Source organism: Stegodyphus dumicola, chromosome 5 (genome assembly GCF_044657685.1).
Source record: "Stegodyphus dumicola isolate Sdum_Otavi_A_Nest chromosome 5, ASM4465768v1".
In the NCBI taxonomy this organism is placed as follows: Eukaryota; Metazoa; Arthropoda; class Arachnida; order Araneae; family Eresidae; genus Stegodyphus; species Stegodyphus dumicola.
In genome coordinates this window covers 183,003,361-183,022,109 of record NC_140772.1, presented here as the reverse complement: position 1 = coordinate 183,022,109, position 18,749 = coordinate 183,003,361, and the positions used below count along the sequence as shown (strand labels likewise).

The window sequence follows — 18,749 nt, the reverse complement described above, 5'->3', positions numbered from 1 at the left end:
TTGGTAACAAGGAAGATGAACACCCACCCTTTAAAGAAATGCATGGCAACTACTTTGAAACACATTTAATAACTGAGTTTTAATAGAAAACATTAGGTCTCTAAAGAATGATTAATGCATGTGTTCACAACACCGGTATAGGGTCTTACGATACGGAGGGCAAAAAATATCCGTTATATTTATATCCGTTATCTTATATCCGATAAATATCCGGTCTTGTATAAAAATGAAGAAAATTGTATTGAAGGCCCCTAAAAGAGCATTGTGGTCAGTCCTTCCTTCACATTGAACTAATTGGGCCCTGATTTGTAATTAATGTTAGGCATGCAATTACATATCTGTTTTGCTTAAGACTAAGCGATAACTTGTTAGAAGTCCAGTGGGGTCTGTAGAACTTAAATACAAGTTTCTAGACTCACTAGATCACAAACCAAGTCGCAAGACAACGCCACCTTTAGGCTACTAGCTGAGCCCCATCCCAATTTCCAAGTTCCTACCGGACTTCGATAGAAGGATTTGTCTTTGTCATGGAAGCTATGCGTGCTTCGATGAAGCCATCGAGTAGGTCCAACGGCAGAAGTGCGGTATTGAACTTTTAGAAAATTTAGCATTTTCTACTGTACCCTGGAGAGTTGCAAAGAGTGGCCATAACAACTGCTTGGGTCCGAGATCAAGTCCTGAGCTAATACAAAGGGACTGGAAGATATTTCTAAGTGAACCAGGGAGTGATAACTATATGTTTAAAACTGCCCTTTAAAAAGCATTCCCTGAAGGGATTTCCTGTAGGGATGTAAGCTAGATCGAGAACATTATGTTGAATATCAGACTAAGGCAAATGAGTTAAAGGATTTTATTTTAAGAAACGTGCAGGTGGTGAATTTGTTATATGGGAAAAAAGCCGATTCAAAAGTTATTCTGATAATATTACTGAGGTGGTTGCCACATCTTCACTTTTTTTTTTTTTTTTTTGAAGCTAAGAAACCCTGGTATGGCTATAACAGCTTTTTGAATTATCCCGTGAAATTTGAAAGTCGGCGTGTATCAATGAATATGGACAGGTAGGAATACTATGAAACAGGTAGTGAAAATTTTCGGAAGTCAGTTGCCGAAAGAGATGCTAAATTTGACTGCAGAAGACAGTTTGGAAAAAAGCAAAATTTATCGTTTCCTAATGGCGATCACTAAGATGAGTCTCAAAAAAGGAAAGTAGTGGGTGATAAGCAGAAACTTTTAAACTAGGTAGGGGTGTTGTAGATCAGAGAGATCAATCAGATCAGAGGAAAGAAAAAGCCTCTCACGTCCAAATACGGTACTGATTAAAAAATCTATCACTCTGAGTTGTTTAAATTGTCTTACACGGCACATCTTCGAACGCTTTACTGCACTGTAAAAAAAAAATCTGTAAGGTTACTAAGAAAACTCATGGAAACTGGGATGCCATAGGTTATTTGAGTAACAGAAACAGGTGTTTTCTTTGTAACATTACAAGAGTTTTGCCTGTAATGGTTACAGATCTTTTTCTTGTAATATCACAGCATATAGTTATGTAAGTAGAACATATTTTTCTCATGTAAATTCCCAAACGATATATCTGTAATGGTTACAGATTATTTGCGTGTAATATTACAGCAAATAATTATGTAAAAAGAACATGTTTTTCTCATGTAAAATCTCAACAGATATATCTGTAACCGTTACAGGTTATTTGCTTGTATTATTATAGCAAGTTATTATGTGAGTAGAAAATACTTTTCTTAAGTAAAATTCCAATGGTTGTATCTGTAAAGGTTTCAGATTATTTCCTTCTAATATCCCATTAAGTAATTATGTGTGTAGAATATATTTTTCATAGATAATAAATACTAAAGTATATGTCTATAAAAGTAATAGATTTTTTTGTCTAAAATGATGCTTATTATAATAAAATATATTGAAATCAAGATGTTTTGAGTAAAACAAAATCTGCATGTGTATATCATTATACAGATATATGCAAGTGAAGCATAATAGTTTGGCTTTTTAAATTAGTCAATTTGACCTCAGAATAGCATTAATTTAAAAGATGCGCTTTCAACAGCAATGTTCTTTTTTCAAAAAGTAACATTAGTCTGTTGCAGAGTATTTTTGTTTTATGAAGAGAAACTTATGTCTGATATTATTGAAAGGCCTTTCATATTATCATTTTGATTAATTTAAAAGTTCGAATTGATATGCTACTCCTTATATTTGCCCTGTAAAACAGCTGAAAAAAAACAGTATGTTTTATTTGCATGTTTTAGTGTCAGTTAATAAGATATGTTCTAGAACTTTCTTTTTAGTAATTTTAGCTAAAATAGACACATGTTGCTTTAGATTTAACTTATATGAGTAAACGTGTTGCATGTTGATATGATCATATTATTACAGTAAAAGACATTTTGTGAAATATTTCTATGAAGAACTCAGAACAGCTGTTCTTCATATTTCAAAAATATATTCTCTCCTTCTAAAAAATGACATTTTCAGTAAATTAAAGAATTCAACATAGCAATGAACTTCATTTTGTTACTACAAGGAATTCAAATTTTGTTCATACGCTTGAATTACAACGTCTAACTAATTTTTTTATTCTTATCTGCACTCAGTGTTTGTCAACAGTCTGCTATTGTTTGAAATAATGCATAACTTTTTTACTTACCTTCAAATAATTTCCTTTGAATTAACTTTACAAGCATGACATTAGGTCTTTCATTAAAAACCTAATGTCATGCTTTTTGAATAAGCATAAAACTTTGCCGACTGACCTTAATTTTTAAAGCCTTGTTTCCCTTAAAATTCTTAATACAATTATGCCTTTAAGAAATTTATTTCTAAAATTAATACTTCAATTTAGCTTAAAATTTAATGCATTTTAATTTTACCTATAATTTTTTACAAACATAATATGTAATAAATCTAAGCTTAATATTTACCATTTCAAAAGTGATACTAAAAAAGTATTCCTAGTTATTATAAATTTCGAGATTCGCATACAAAATTGTGAAATAAACATGTGACAACAGAAAACAAACTTTATGCTCTCTCTATATTACAGCATGTTAATTAAGAAGTTTATTGAATTTATAATTTTATTGTGAAACACTATGAAGCAAATAATATGCTAATTAAAATACAGAAGTAAAAATAATTTATTACTTAATTCATAAACTTTACATAAAACCTGAAAAAAAGAATAATTAAAAAATAACATAATATAATTTAATAAACATTTCATAAAAATTCGTTTCGACTGCTTGGAAAAAATGAATGGTTTTTCTCCTCTTTGTAAACCATGTCTCCTAAATAAAGAAAAAAACATTTCTTTTAAAATCATAATCATGCTCTTAAAAAGCTTATAAAAATTATTTTAATAGATGTTTTAAACATGTGCTTATAATCACTTTTAATCATATTTCTTTATAATATCTTAATTAATTAAGAACAGCTTAAATTCTTTAAAAAATTGGATTACAGTGAACCGTCTCATTACGACAAGCTACCTCAGTCAATCACTTTTTAAATTTAACCAGCATTCCTCATAAAATAACTAATTAGTAAACATAACTTCTCTAGGATGCCCACTATCATTTAAAGATCAAAATTTTCAGGAATCACGTATAGCTAGCTTAGAGAAGGTTCATTGTAGAAAAACAGCCAATATTCAAATATTTTCATAAATGAAGCCACCATAGTTATTAAATATAATATACAGTATACTTATATTCAGAATTCAGAACTTGAATAAATTTCTCGAACTGTTTTAGCATTCGAAAAATATTATATTTATTACCTTAAATTTCTAAAACAATATTACATATTCGTCCAAAGGAATCACTGGGACTCGGACAACATTTTCCCCCTAGCTTTCTTTTAGCACAAGATTCTGAATATGTTTTAAAGATTTAGGTAATGTTTGTCTTCCTTAAGGCGCTCACAAAACAAGTTACCCTAAATGTTTTGTCCGCATAGTGGTCATTTTAATCTTACTAACTGATTTGCTAGTGGATTTTGGGTGCATGGCCTATCATTGATGAAACAATAATAGTGAACAGCTTCAAGAAAATTGGGATATCCAATGCTCTACAGTCACAGTAGGAATATAACAAAGGAAAAGTAATCATGGATAAACTACTACTATCACAATATTATTTATTTAAAAGAAACCTCTATTTCAATAAGAATACACATAATTGCAATATCTAATAAGTTATCTCATTTCTTCTTTATAATTTGAACTTCTGTCATTCTCATTGTTGTTCTTACAAATCCTTAGGCCTCAGATCATACATAAATAATTAGAGAAGGTTGTGGTCCGATGCTTGCTAGGGTGAACATTCAGCTGATATGGCAAAATTGCACAGTGAATGGCAGTTGGTATTTGCTTTCACTATCATAGATCATTGTTTGTATTAGGCTGACATAATATTCAACAATTAGAAGAGAAAGATTCAACGGGGCCTTAAGTGTGCAAAAGTTTGCCTTTGTTAGTATGACGAAAACAATCATTATGTTGATAAATCCATTTTAAAATCTTGGGATATTCATTTTCTGAATGCATTAAAAGGGGGAAAATTATGTAAATATTTTTTTAATTTTCAGAATCTGGTTCTAAAGCTGGGTGGGGTGGAATATGCAACGCAATACGGTAATCCTGAATATCATTGCTCGTGGCAGTACAAACTAAACGGTGATAACTTGCATGCTGTAGAAGAAGACACAAATTGCAGCTCCAGATGCATTAAATGCTTTGAGGTCTAGGGAGTAGCAGTGGGCAATACTAAGAGTGAAATTCAAGGTATAGGGAAGTAGGAATGAAAATTACTTTTATCAGATAACTTAAATGGTTATGTTACTAAGTGTTCTTATTGGAATGTAGGTTTCTTTTAAATAATAATACTATGATAGTTACCAGTAGTTCATTCATGAATATTTTTGATTGTTTATGATCTTATTGTAATCACATCCTTCAAAATTAAATTGATTGCTTAATTTCCCCCTTGATTTTCATACTATAATATTAGTAAAAAGGAATAAAAAAGTCTGCAAGTAAACATAACTCCTCTTTCTCCCTCTCTCTCTCTATATATATAGGTATGTATCTTCGTGTGCAACTAAGCAAACCAAATGTGACTTTTTCTTCTTTAAAAAAATTGTGTAAATAAATAGAATTAAGTTCATTTCAAAGACTTATGACACATGAAATATACATGATCAAAATAAATTAGAAAATTAAGTTCAAATAAATTTTAAGCTAAATTATGTGTTGCAATGTAAGTTGCAATAATTCAGTTGTAATAATTAATACTAACAAAACCAAACATCATATTCCCATTCTGCAAAGTATAAAAATTCTTCTGCAAAACTGAAAAAATGACCAACACTTTGGCTTATTTGATAACTTTCAAATTCACTCCTTTGTTTGCATTTAGAATTTATAACTTTAATTTTCCACAGAAATTTGTTTTTGATTTTAAAAAATTTCACTGGCATAATTTCATTCACTTCAGCATATATTAATAGATGCAGAAGGTTTTTGTACCTTACATAATTTTAAATCTTATGTAAACTAACGTAATTAATAACAAAATCAAAACATAGATCGGAAACAGCATAAAATTTAATTAATAATTACTACTAGTGTCACACAAAATGCTATGAAATTAATTAATAAAATAAGAATGAGATAAAATATATAGAATTACTATTCCACATGTGTGAAGTTCGGAAGTTTTACGTTAAATATTTTTTTTAATTAAGTATTTTTAAAAATGACCCCTTAAAGCATGGGACCTTGCGTAATTAGAACTTGCAAATCCACTTCGCTAGTCTTTCATAACATTGCTTTAAGATATCAAAAATAATGCTACTGAAAGGCATGAATACTTACTTAAATTTGAAATTAATTTGGTTGACTTAAAATAATATTTTAAAAAAGAAATCTTCATATATACGTCTAAAAATCAGACCTTATTAATTTTCTTTTATTTGAACGATATCTGAATTCTGCCTTAGTTTGGACTAGTAAATCATTGGGTAATTAAATGCCAAGCTATAAGAGAACTAACGTAGTTTACAAATGCACTGAATTTTATTTCCGGTATTAACTTTCAAAGAAAGTAAAGTTTTCTGCATATTTGCATCATTTGGATTGATAGAATATGGCAAAGCATGCAAAGGCTATCAGCCTAAAGGGAAGTATATATTCATGGGCGGTTTTGTAAGGAAGAGTAGCTTGCATTTCCATTTATTCATGTGTGTAGATATATATATATTTACATTGTTAATGCTAAAATCAATGCTTCATTAAAAATTCATTATTATTTTATTTTTAATACAACATACAGATACAGAATTGTTTTAAATTCCAATAAACAATAATAATTTATTTTTAAGATAACTTATTTTATGATTTATATATTATATTACATGAATAAGAGAAACATTTGTCAAGAAATGTATTAAACTTGTATTAGCAGATTCATGCTTTCCTAGTAACAAGACTATCATACTTCAAAACTGTATTAAAACTGGGCAAAATAAAATCAACATAAATTCTACATTAAATGTTTAAAAACTTATAAGTATGCAATGGTAGTTATATATACAATATAATATATGTTGTCATTTATAAAATATTAATGAAATGATATTTTTGGAAATAATGCACAAAATTTTAGTTTTGTTTTATAATTAGTTTAACGAATTGTTAGAAAAATATTTTAGGTCATTTCCATTTTTCCCCTGTTGATATTAGTATATTAAAATATATGGAATAATTAAGTTGCATCTAGTTAGTAAAACAAAACATTACGAAAAGTATGATACGGCATATTTTTAATCAATATAATTACTTCATTTTGGAATTATAATATTTTCGTAAGAAATTAATACCACTGAAAAGAATATTATTACACTAAAGGAATAAACGAGATTCTCGACCGCGTTGTTCAAGTTTTTGTAATTTTACTTCATAACACACTCGTACATAAACATATTAGACTGAATTATAAACCAGGTATAACTAATTAGATAATCCTAGAAAAAGAATAAACTAAACCTAGTAAGCAAAAAAATATATACATTACATTCAGAATTCTAAATGTTTATGTAAACGTTTCTCGCAAGGCCTGCCGGGAAAAAGATGTCAAACGTTCTTTGGTCAGACGATTGGAAAAGAACGCTAAAATGATTAGTTTTGTTTTCAACAGCCACATTACCATTTCAATTATATACCACAAACAGTGATTAAATTTTGGAATAATTAGTTTTAAATAATAATACGGGCAATTTAAGGCGTAATTTATCGGATGCACAATGACAAAATACTACTATTAGATCTGCATTTGGAATAAATATTTTGCATTCTTTCAACTCATTAGACATTACGAACACTGATATTAATTAATCGCAAAGCTTAAACGTTTAAATACTTACTCACTACATATAACAGTGCAAAGTGCATGAGAATAATTTGCATAAAATGAACAAAAAATATTTCAAGCAGTAATTGTAAACATTTTCTTACTTACCTGCGCTATACAACCAACATGCATTCAGCCATGTTTTTTTCTGCAACTAGCTTTCAAACACTTTTCTCCTGATTGGCTAATTTCCAGTCAGTCACGTGATTCTTCTGCGCGGCTACTGAAACATTATCTGTAATGTTACAAGCAAATCAGCTGTTACCCCTACAGTTTGCTTTCAACCTGTTACCATTACAGGAAATTCTTCTGTAACTTTTTGATTTCTGTAACTTTACAAAACTTTTGCCTGTAAAGAGCGAACTTTTTTTTTTTTACAGTGTGATCACAAGGAAGAAAAGTAGTTTTTTGACAGAAAATTTTTAAGAAGCATAAATTGTTTGGCCTGGCATGAACTAAAGTTATAACAACACAGGGAAAACATTGTGAATGAGTAGGGATAATAATCTTAAACATGCAAGTTAAAAATTAATGTCAAAAAGTGATTTATTCTGTGGTAAGAAACTTACAGGCAAGCGAAATATTGAGGTTGAATTTTTTAAAATTTGCTAACAAAAATATTACGTTTATGGGAGACTGACAGCCGGTAGCATATTTGAGCAAAACACTTAGCTCAAAGAAATTATGCCTCTACTGAGAAAGAAACATTAGCAATCCTGTTGACCGCTCAAAAGTTTGGAGTTTTTTTGGCAAGGAATATATATGGACCATACGGTCCATACTTATATACGGATGATACGGTCATTGTGCATCTGCTCGTATATTCGGGAAAGAATATGTCACCCAGACTCATTATATGAGCTCTTAAGTTACAAGAATACTATTAAATACATAAAAACGTTTCCGGGAAAAAAAAACGTTGTAGCGGATACCCTCTCAAGAATACACTAAGATGATGAGGGGGGTAAGAATTAAAATGCTCCATGCTAACTTCTAAAATTTTAGACTCTCGAGAAAAAAATATTTCAGATCTGCAAGTAGACTCAAAATGTAAAAGCATCTCCGCTCACTAGAAAATCCCTATCGCTTTGAGCATCATAACATAACGGGACTGGGGATCAGGGCTGCAAATTACGAAATCAGTGATAACCTTCTATAACTAAAATAACAAATAATAATAATGAATTAAGACCGGTTATAACAGATAATTTAAGTATTTTACACGATTTACATGTTTAGCCTTTATTAGGTTATCTCGAAACGAGAAAACAATTCAGAGAGTAAAAGAATGTGTTTATTTTCCACAGCTGCAAAGATTTGTAACTGAGCATGTCAAGTTCTGTAACACTTGGCAGTTAATGATGTTAATAAGCCGAGCAGGGTCTTAATTAGCATAAAAGTCATATTCCCTAACAAAATTATTGAAATTGTGATCTATTAACGTTTTACCCACGTAGTGGAAAAAAAATAGATATTTAGACGTGACCGTTGATTATTTTTCGAAGTGGATAGAAATAATTCCTCTCAGAAGAGTGTCCGCGAAAATTAGTGCAGATTCATGTTTAAATAAATTCATGTTAAGATATGGAGCTCCAACAAAATTAATTTCAAATAAAGTTAGGCAGTTCGTAAGTTTTGAGGGAACGTTCACGGGGTCTTGACGTAAACATTTTAAAATGGTCCCTTATCGACCACAATAGAATATCGCTGAGCAAATGAATATAAATAAAGTTAAAATTATCCTCAGTTATGTAAGAAATTATCACCAACTCTGGGATAACTCTGTTAATGAATTAGCCAAAGTATTAAAAACTACTAAACGGGATAGCATGGATAAAGCAACTGCTGAATCATTCCTCGGCAGGAAGTTGATTACTCTCTTCGACAACCTTTATTTAGTTATTATTTTTATGATGGAAAGAGTTCTGAAGAATTTAAGTTGCAAAACATTCTGAAATTAGCCGATGAGGCAAACAGTAGTTCGGATTTGCCCTGTACAAAACAAAACTTAATTATGATAAGAAAATGTGTGAGGTCGACTTTAAAATAGGATATAAGGTTTTAAACTGAAAGCATTCTCTTTCTTTTGCACCAGAAGGAAAGGTGGTGAAATTAAGTAATAAGTTTGAAGACCCCTTTTGGATGAAAGTAAAAAGGAAGACAGTTGTGTATATATATATATATATATATATATAACAGAATGGCATCTGTAAAAGTGAATATAAATTAGGTTAAAGATATAATGAGTGGACTTATATACAAGAATCGCTTGGCTTGAGCACGGAAGTGCAATAGAGAATTCAGAATTCGGCATCGGCGTGCCTAACCCAAAACCCGCAAGGAACAAAAAAGAATTCCAGGAATGAAAAACGAAAGAAAAGGCGAAGTTTGGATGACGTTTAAAGCTACGGAGGCTGAGTGGCCGATCTAAGGAATATATACCTAAGGAGAAGGATTAAAGAAAATTTTGAGGATCCCTGAGATAGTGCGACCACCCGAGTGAGAAACAATGGTAAATTGAAGGACGTTGAAGAGAACAAAATTTCCGTAAAGAAAAAAAAGTAGAAAACCCGCAACGACGGAAAAATGAATGGTCAGCCATGGCAAAATCTATGCTACAGAAGGCTGCCGGAAGCAGTTTAACGGAAATAGAGAAAAACCAGCAAGCAAAAAACGCAGATGGACGAGAGACCAAAGTTTTCCGACTAAACACTGAGAGGCGAGTTGACAGTTGTAACCAACAAGTTAGGATATGAGCTCAGAATTTGAAAGTTTTCTTGTATACTCAGAATACACATAGTATTACGCAGTGAACATGTCCAGTCTCCGTAATATAGTTAGTTATATTGGCTCTAAACAACCATACACATGCGTGGCAAAACAGTACTGAACTGGTCTGAACTTATACATTTTTATTGCGTTAAGGTTGTCATTTCCATGCACAGGTTATAAATTTACGGCGATTTTCTTCTATCTGCCGATCTGAATCATGGATAAGTGAAACTGCGAGTATTGAAACGGCGGATTTACTACGATTGTAAATGATGCTGAAATTCGTCAATTTATTATCGTTTCCATGTGAAAAGCAATGAAACTTCGAAAAGCAAGAATGTAAGATGCATCGTATTTCTCTCCTTTCATTATTAAAGATCAAAATACGTAGATTATGTTATACATTTACATATTTTGTTTTTCTTTAATTGAGGAAAAAGGAGAAAATCTTCTCCCCCACCCACCGTTCTATGCAAAATGCAGTTACTAATGATGTAACTAAATACTCCGATGTACGTTCGTGTAGGATGCAGTCTACGATACGACGCGAGCTCTTATTACGGATTTTAGCTTCATTAAGGGAAGCGGTAAAATATCATTAGAGTAGCTATAATGGCTCAATATAAATAGCTCATTGTGACGACTAGCTGACCCATTATTGCTGGCTTATAGATACTCTCGAAATTTGAGCGCTTATTATTATGTAGGCGAAGGGCTCTCATACTGAAATAAACCATATAGAGGAAAAGGTAAATATTAAAGTATAACGACTGAAGGATTTAAAGTGCATACGCAAATCTAAAATTACTCTAAACTTACTCGAAAACAAAACTTTTTTTTTTTTTTTTTTTCTTCTGTATTTTTGTTCTAAAATTTGGTAGGTTCTTATAACGGGGAATTTTAATAGCTAAAATTTCAGAATGAGAGAAAGTAGTTTAATTATGATACTACGTAGAATAGTACACTGCTTTAAAATATTAAATAAACCATACAGATAATTACATTATATATATAATATAACCAAAGGAATGAAATGGGAATACTCCTATCAAAAATTCCAATTAAGTAAAAAACAAGAATTTGAAGTTTGCATAATTCTAATCTGAGTCATAATGAGAAAATAAAGAAAGTTAAAATTAAAAAAATGAAGAAAGTAAAAATTATAAATTAAAAATTTTATAAAAACCAAAAGGGAAAATAAAAATAAAAAAATATTTCTGAAAAGCAATCTTAAATATTTCAAAAAAAAAATATTGTAAAAGATAAGATGGAATAAGGAATTTGTCCTAGAAGCACTAGCTAATAGTTGTGGAAAAGCAAATTCAATTAAGATGCAAAAATATAAATGCAAATTAAATGAAATTTTAGCAATATTACACAAAAATCCAGAAGAATGAGGAATTGAAATAATAGCCAAATAATGTTGACTAATTAAGGGGAATGAGCTTAAATCACCCTTTTTCCAACTGCTCAGATTTCGCGTTTCGATGCATATGGGTTAATTAAATTTGGGAAATTGAAAATTTATGTATAGAAATTTTTAAATTAAATATGCATGACAAGGGCGAAACACGATGTCTGAGCAGTTGGGAAGAGGCTGAGAGGCTGAAGTAAGCTAATTCCCCCTGATTAGTCAGCATTATTTCGCTATCATTTCAATTCTCATTTTTCTGTAATATTGCTAAAATTTCGTTTAATTTCCATTTATATTTTTGCATCTCAATTGAATTTGCTTTTCCACATCTATTAGCTAGTGCTTATAGGATAAATTCTTTATTCCATCTATCATTTTTTCTTTTACAATATTTTTCTTTTGAAATATTTCAAAATGCTTTTCAAAAGTAATTTTTATTTTACCTTTTGGTTTTTGTAAAATTTTAATTTTTAATTTTTACTTTCTTCATTTTCTAATTATGACTCAGTAGACTGGAATTAATATAGACTTCAAATACTTAGTTTTACTTAACTGCAATTTTCGATAGGAGTATTCCCATTTCAATCATTTGATTATGTTTAATTAAATCTTTGCCGCCTAGGCTTAGGATTCTTAAATAGTACTTCTTTCCTTTTGTTTATATATAAATATATGTATATATATTATACAATGTATACCTACCGCTAATTATAATTCTAGTAGTTGAGGAATTTCAGTTTAGATCTACATCCGCTATATTGGGATCCCACTATATCATTGATACGCCTAAAAACAAACAGGATATAATGTATTATTAATTTTTTCTAATTTTCATTCTATACCACTGTAAAATAATTATATTTAATTACGTAGCTTACTTTTCATTCTAAGCATAAACAAATGAATTTTCATCTAAATCACGTTTTCATTATATATACATGTAAATTATTCTAAAATGTTAGAGGGAATTTTATTTTTGAGTAAATATGATAAATGAAAGTTTGATATTAATCCATAGAGAACAACCTAAATTTAATTTATAAGCTCTATGCTAAAGCTTGTAATCCAGAATAAAAGTGAATACTGCATTTTAATTTATAATAATACAAAATAAAAAAAAAATATACTACGCAACATAAATTACTTCATCGTTATTTCCATGTGAAATGATTATTTTGTAGTTTTAAACTGAAATCTTGGTGATTCAGCATCTCGATTCAGCTTAAGCTACTCCAGTATTAAGATGAGTTACCATTAAGAAAGAACAAAGATTTAACAAAAGTAAATGAATAAAAAACGCTAAAATTTTATTTGTGATCTCAGTCTAGCTTTAAATTACAACACAAACTGACGAATCGTTAATCTACGCACAATTACAAAACCTGGTCTAAAGGTGTTAACAGTTGTAGTTAAATAATTTGCCTACTATAGTAATAGCTCTCAAAGTAAAAGCAAGACACATTTTTAATTAATAATTAATTATTAATAATTACGCATATTTATTTGCTAAAAGTCTGGCATATTATTTTCTTCTAGAACTTTTCTTCTAAACTGCTAAAAGGTTTGAAAATCATTGTATTAGACAACTGGGAGTTATAATCACAGACAGTGATAAAATGTCTGGAAAACATTGCATTAGACAACTAGACGTATTCTCATTATAATTGCCCACCAGCGGCCGAGCGGTAAAGTCGCTGAACACTGGTAGTTCGGTCCGAGGTTCGAATCCCGCGAACGGGCTGGCTGCATGGGTGTTTTCGTGGTTTTCCCCATGTGTAACGTGTATACGAGCCAGTTTCCCTTAGAAAGTCCTCCACGAAGGCATCCCTCCCCTTAGGCAGATAGCCCTAGTGTGCTTTGCCATAATAAAATACACCACACCACACCACACCATCTCATTATAATTACAGACATTCAGTTTTAAAACTTCACTTACTAAACAGTTAGCAACTGATCGTTAGAGATCGCCTCGAGGAAAACTTCAAAGAAATGAGTCCTTCATTGAAGCAGAAAATTATCTTAACTAAGCGTTTACCTGAAGCGAAAAATCAGTGTTACTGAATGTTTATGTTAACGTAACTAAAATTTGCATAGAACTTCTGCATTGTTAACTAACGTGACGGAAGATGAAAAGAACAGAGAAGCGTAAGAACTAAAAATAAATTGTTAAGGAATTAACATAATTATTACATTTTTAAACAAGTATTTCTGAAACTGAAAACTGGCTCCCTAGATGTCTGGCCTAAGTGTTTTATTCTGCTGTCAAAGTATTAAAGTGAAATCACATTATTTTTGCATGCAGAGGTTTTTTTTTTTTTTTTTTTTTTTTTTTGATGCAGTTCATCTGCTGTCGCGAACCCATTAGCTTCATTCATCTGTATCTAATCGTCCTGAAAAATTATTGCGAAATGTGATCTGTCTGAGGAAGTTAATATTAAATTGATTTTACCGGCTGCATTTTTTATACATTACACACTATATTTAGTCTTTGAAATTAAGTCTAATTTTCGAAAATTCCTTTGTTTTATGCCTTGACAAAAAAATTTGTTTTGAAATATTTAATATGAAAGTGATTTCAGAGGTTAACTTTTAATGAATCACGCATTATACTCGTATTTATAAGTTTAATAAACTCTAATTTGCAAAGCATTTGTTACTTTATGGACAGAAGTAATATATTTTAAAGGAAAGAGGCTACAAGCATGGTCTGTTTAAAAACTTATTATGAAATTGATTTTATAAGTTAGCAACACGTTTATGCCCACCAGCTGCCAAGCGGTAAAAGCTGCTGAACACTGGTAGTTCCGTCCGGGGTTCCAGTCCCGGCGAACGGCTGGCTGCATGGACGCTTTCGTGGTTTTCCCTGTGTGTAACGTGGATACGAGCCAATTTCTCTTAAAGAGACCGCCACGGGGCATCTATCTCTTTCCGTGTAGTGCCTAACGATGGAGCACGTAATAAATAAAAAAATAAAATAAATAAATAAATAAATAATAAATAAAAATAAAAATAAATATTAAGAAAAAAGAATTTATAAATCCTACACAATATTTTGTACTTAAAAAAATCAGTTATAATTTCCTTAAAGCTCATTGTTTCATGTTCAGAGCATATACACTTTGATTGCGTTCATGTAAGCTGCTGAACTCAGTCAAGACTTTTAAATTTTAATAAAAAAATTCTTTTTATGGAATTTTGTAAGTGGCCTTTAAAAAAATTGTGAGCGTTAAAAAAATGTTTGAAATTACGAACGAAAATTCTTCAAATTCTGCAAATATATTCAAAATTAAGATAAAGCATTTTATAGTTGGAGCAAAATTTTCATATATTATCTGCATAATAGCATTTTATAGCTGGTGCAAAATTTTCATATATTATCTGCATAATAGCATTTTATAGCTGGTGCAAAATTTTCATATATTATCTGCATAATATTTCTCTGATATTTTATCTGTGCATTAATGTTTAGTTTGCAGATATTTATTAAAAATAATGAAGCATTACAATGGTAATTTAGCGAAAAATCGACAAAAGTAATAGCAAATATTTAAGGAGTATATAGACTATTAGAATCTGAATACTTTCCTGTACATGCAACAAGTGAATTATCTAAAATTCTTTAAAATTACTGAATTTTAGCGCTGTAACGATTTACATTACTGCATTTGCATAATGCAGATATTATACCTTACATAAAAAAAGAAAGTTGTCATGCATAGAACTAGTTCAAATAACTTTTATTCTGGATATCTATAGATTATCTATATAGACATACACGCGTATATTTTGAAAAAAATAAAACTGCTACTTATAGAAAACACATTCAAGAAGATCTTTCAGTGTTTTTATTTTATTTTGCATTCACAAACAATGAATCAAATTACGCTAGATAACCCTGGATTGGATATATTTCGTTTTTGCTTTCATTTTCCTCCCCTCCAGTCAAATTCTGTTCGCCATTGTACATTATATGAGACTGCCTATATAATTAATAATTTTGCACAGCGATAGATGACTTTTGTGCAATTATATGCGAAATTGTTGTATTTTCCAGTGTAATGTAACGTGAAAAATCTAAAGAGAGAAGCTGTGCCCGAAAAGTAAGAATACAGGGATAGGTGCATTGATTAACATTGATTAAATGGGTATCCTGGTAATTTGGGGAAAAATCGCCACGAAACATCACCGTTAGCTTTATCTTTAGGCGCGCTTTTCATTGCGTTGTGTTTAACGTTCTTAGTAGTTTGAAGCGAAACTACTGGCTGTACTCTGTGACACTGTGAGCATCTGTATGAGTATTTCTGTGGAAAATTCCAGAACTTTTAAGTGTTTCATTTGATAAAAAGTAAATTTTATTAATCTATCGTCAGACCTGTGTACATTCAATCTGTTACGAACTCGTTCGCGCACAACAATATGATAAAGCTTAATTTGCCTGATGTTCTTCAGAAAGAATCTGATTTATTTCAAGACTTTTATTTGCATTGTTTAATCACTTTATCACTTTGATTACAACGTTTACCTGTATGCTTATCAGTATTATCGACTATCACTTTCGATGTAATATTTACCTATGTAACACAATTACGTTTATCATCTCGACACTTGGATCAATATATTTCAGCTATTTTGGAGTTATCTAAAATCAAACACTGATTGATAACCTAAAAACAAGAATAGCAATAATAGACAAAATCAATATGAATTGCTGAAAGATTTTATATAAGATACACAAGAATTTAAGTTTTTAAAGATTTCTCACCAAGAAGGAGTTTAAAACATCAGATCAATGAGTATCTATTGACAAACTCCTTTAAAGAATTCAGTTTTGCTACACGCTTATGAATAATTTTTTTTCTTTTTAAATTTCATTTTTCTAAAACTGAAACCAATGCTAAACAAATGCTGAATTTTAATAATTATTAATATTCAAGTCGGTGGTCACCTTTTGTATCTGTTAGTTTAAAGAAAAAGAATATAATGATATGTATACAGAATAAAGAATGTATAAACGGAATTCATAGAATCCCGGAGATGCATTTTCTAGAACAGTTATAAAAGAAGAATTTAACCCAATGCATCAATTCGTTCCACTGGCTATATTATCCTAATCCGGGTACTGAAAATTCATTCAGTGCTCTCTAGATAAAATTTTAACAACTTGATATTTAAAAAAATTATATAATCATTAAATTTTAGAGGATTTTACTCTCTCATTTTAAATACAAAAAGAAAAACCATTTTGGAAAAAAAATATACTAATTTAAAAAGCTCTCTACATAAAACTATCAAATCTGATTAAAAAAATAAGTTTTACACACAAATTAAAATTTCCTTTTAAATCGGATTATATTGCCTGAAATCATACTTTTTGACTAATCCTTTTTGCACTAGATTTTGATACATTCTAGTTTCATTTTTTTCTGCATATATATTAAATTAAGAACCATTATTTTTTGGATTACTATAATGGAATCTTTTCAAAGCCGTATAAAAACATTTTACATTTTTTTAAAACACAGATGAATAAAATATGCATTTGTTCTAATTCCTTCTATAACAATGTTTTTCTTTTTTTTTCGCCCAAATTCTTTTTGGATTTATCCTAGCAGATCAACAATAAAAATATTTTTCAGACGAATTCATTGCAATACTGGTAATCCCTACCAAGTTCTTGCAAATTCTTAGAAAGGAATATTCAGACAGATCAATGATACTACTTTTTTTTTGTTATTGTTAATTCATTGTGACTTTTTATATGCAAATATTAATACAGTTTTGTAGTCGTATTTTTCACTTGTATTATAATCTCTCCGTCGTTTTTTAAGCTTCATGTTTTCCAAAAGCTGATTTTCATTTTGATTAGTTCAGTTTTTTCTTTGAAATATTAGTATTTTCTAATATTCTTGCCTTATGTTGCATGCATTTCTAAGCAATTCTTTCTTAAACATACTTTTTTCCTACGCTTATTGACGATATTTTAATCTTAAGCAACGTTATTTGCGATTTAAATTTTTATAAAATATGAAGATGCAAATGCTGAAAAAAATAAAGCATTACAAAAGAAATTGCAGAACAGGAATCTATTCAAATCACATTACTTCCGAACAATGCGCCATTTTTTCCCCTGTTCCTAGCATATAAAATTTTTCTGTATTTTTCATTCTTTCAACTAAGGTCTTTCCTTTTTTGTTCCCTTTTCTAAAGTTTTTATATTTATTTTACATTGATTTAGTTAGAAAATGTTTCTTTAGCTTATGATAGAACATCCTTGTTACATATTGCTTAAATAAATTATATTTTTCAGCCAAATACACGCTCACACACCAAAATAAATAAATAAGCAAACAAATCATTGTTAAAACAATTTAAAATAAAAATAAATAAAAAACTGAAAGGTTTCAGATTATAACTGTCGCCCAAAAGGGTTTGTTAAGGTTTTACACTCTCGCTGAGCTCGGACCCAGTCGGCAAAACCTGGGTGAGGAGAATCATCATCCAAAACCCTTTTAGTTTCGGCGCCACTGTAGAGCTAGGTTATTTAGAAGCAGAAGACTTGAAATATTAGCAACGCCTTCGCCTGGAATCGAACCGTGCACCTCTAGAATACTCGCCCAGCGCGCAGATCACTATACCACGAAGGCGGGAGAAGAGTACATACTCCCCCTTTAAAAGGGCGACTGGGGTTTTTAGGGGACCGGACGCTACTGTAGAGACATTAGGTATTTTTTTAGGAAGCAGGAGTGATGAAAAATAAGCAACGTCTTCGCCGGGAATCGAACCGCGGACCTCTGGAATACCCATCCAGCGTGCAGACCACCACTTCACGAAGGCATGCCAAGAAGGTGGGAGAAATACCTTATATACTTCTCCTTTTAAAGGGCGACTGGGGTTTTCAGTGTACCCAGTCGCCAAATCCTGGATCAGGAGAATCATCATCCAACACCCTTATAGTTCGGGTGCCACTGTAGAGCTATTAGGTTATTTGGAAGCAGAAGACTTCAAAAATTAGCAACGCCTTCACCGGGAATCGAACCGCGGACCTCTGGAATACGCGCCCAGCGTGCAGACCACCACACCACAAAAGCATGCCAAGAAGGCGGGAAAAATACCTTATAGGCTAA

The 18,749-nt window shown here is 30.6% G+C and overlaps 1 long non-coding RNA gene across 1 annotated transcript in view; it reads right to left on the bottom strand.

Moving 5' to 3' along the window:
- Positions 1-3,032: 3,032 nt before the first annotated feature.
- Positions 3,033-18,749, bottom strand: part of LOC118198961 (uncharacterized) — an 89,980-nt gene continuing 74,263 nt past the window's right edge. Inside the window, exons 2-3 of the long non-coding RNA XR_015041367.1 lie at positions 12,328-12,411; positions 3,033-3,317 (exon numbers count right to left, since the gene is read on the bottom strand). This is a non-coding gene — a long non-coding RNA (uncharacterized LOC118198961). The remainder of the gene's footprint in view (positions 3,318-12,327; positions 12,412-18,749) is intronic.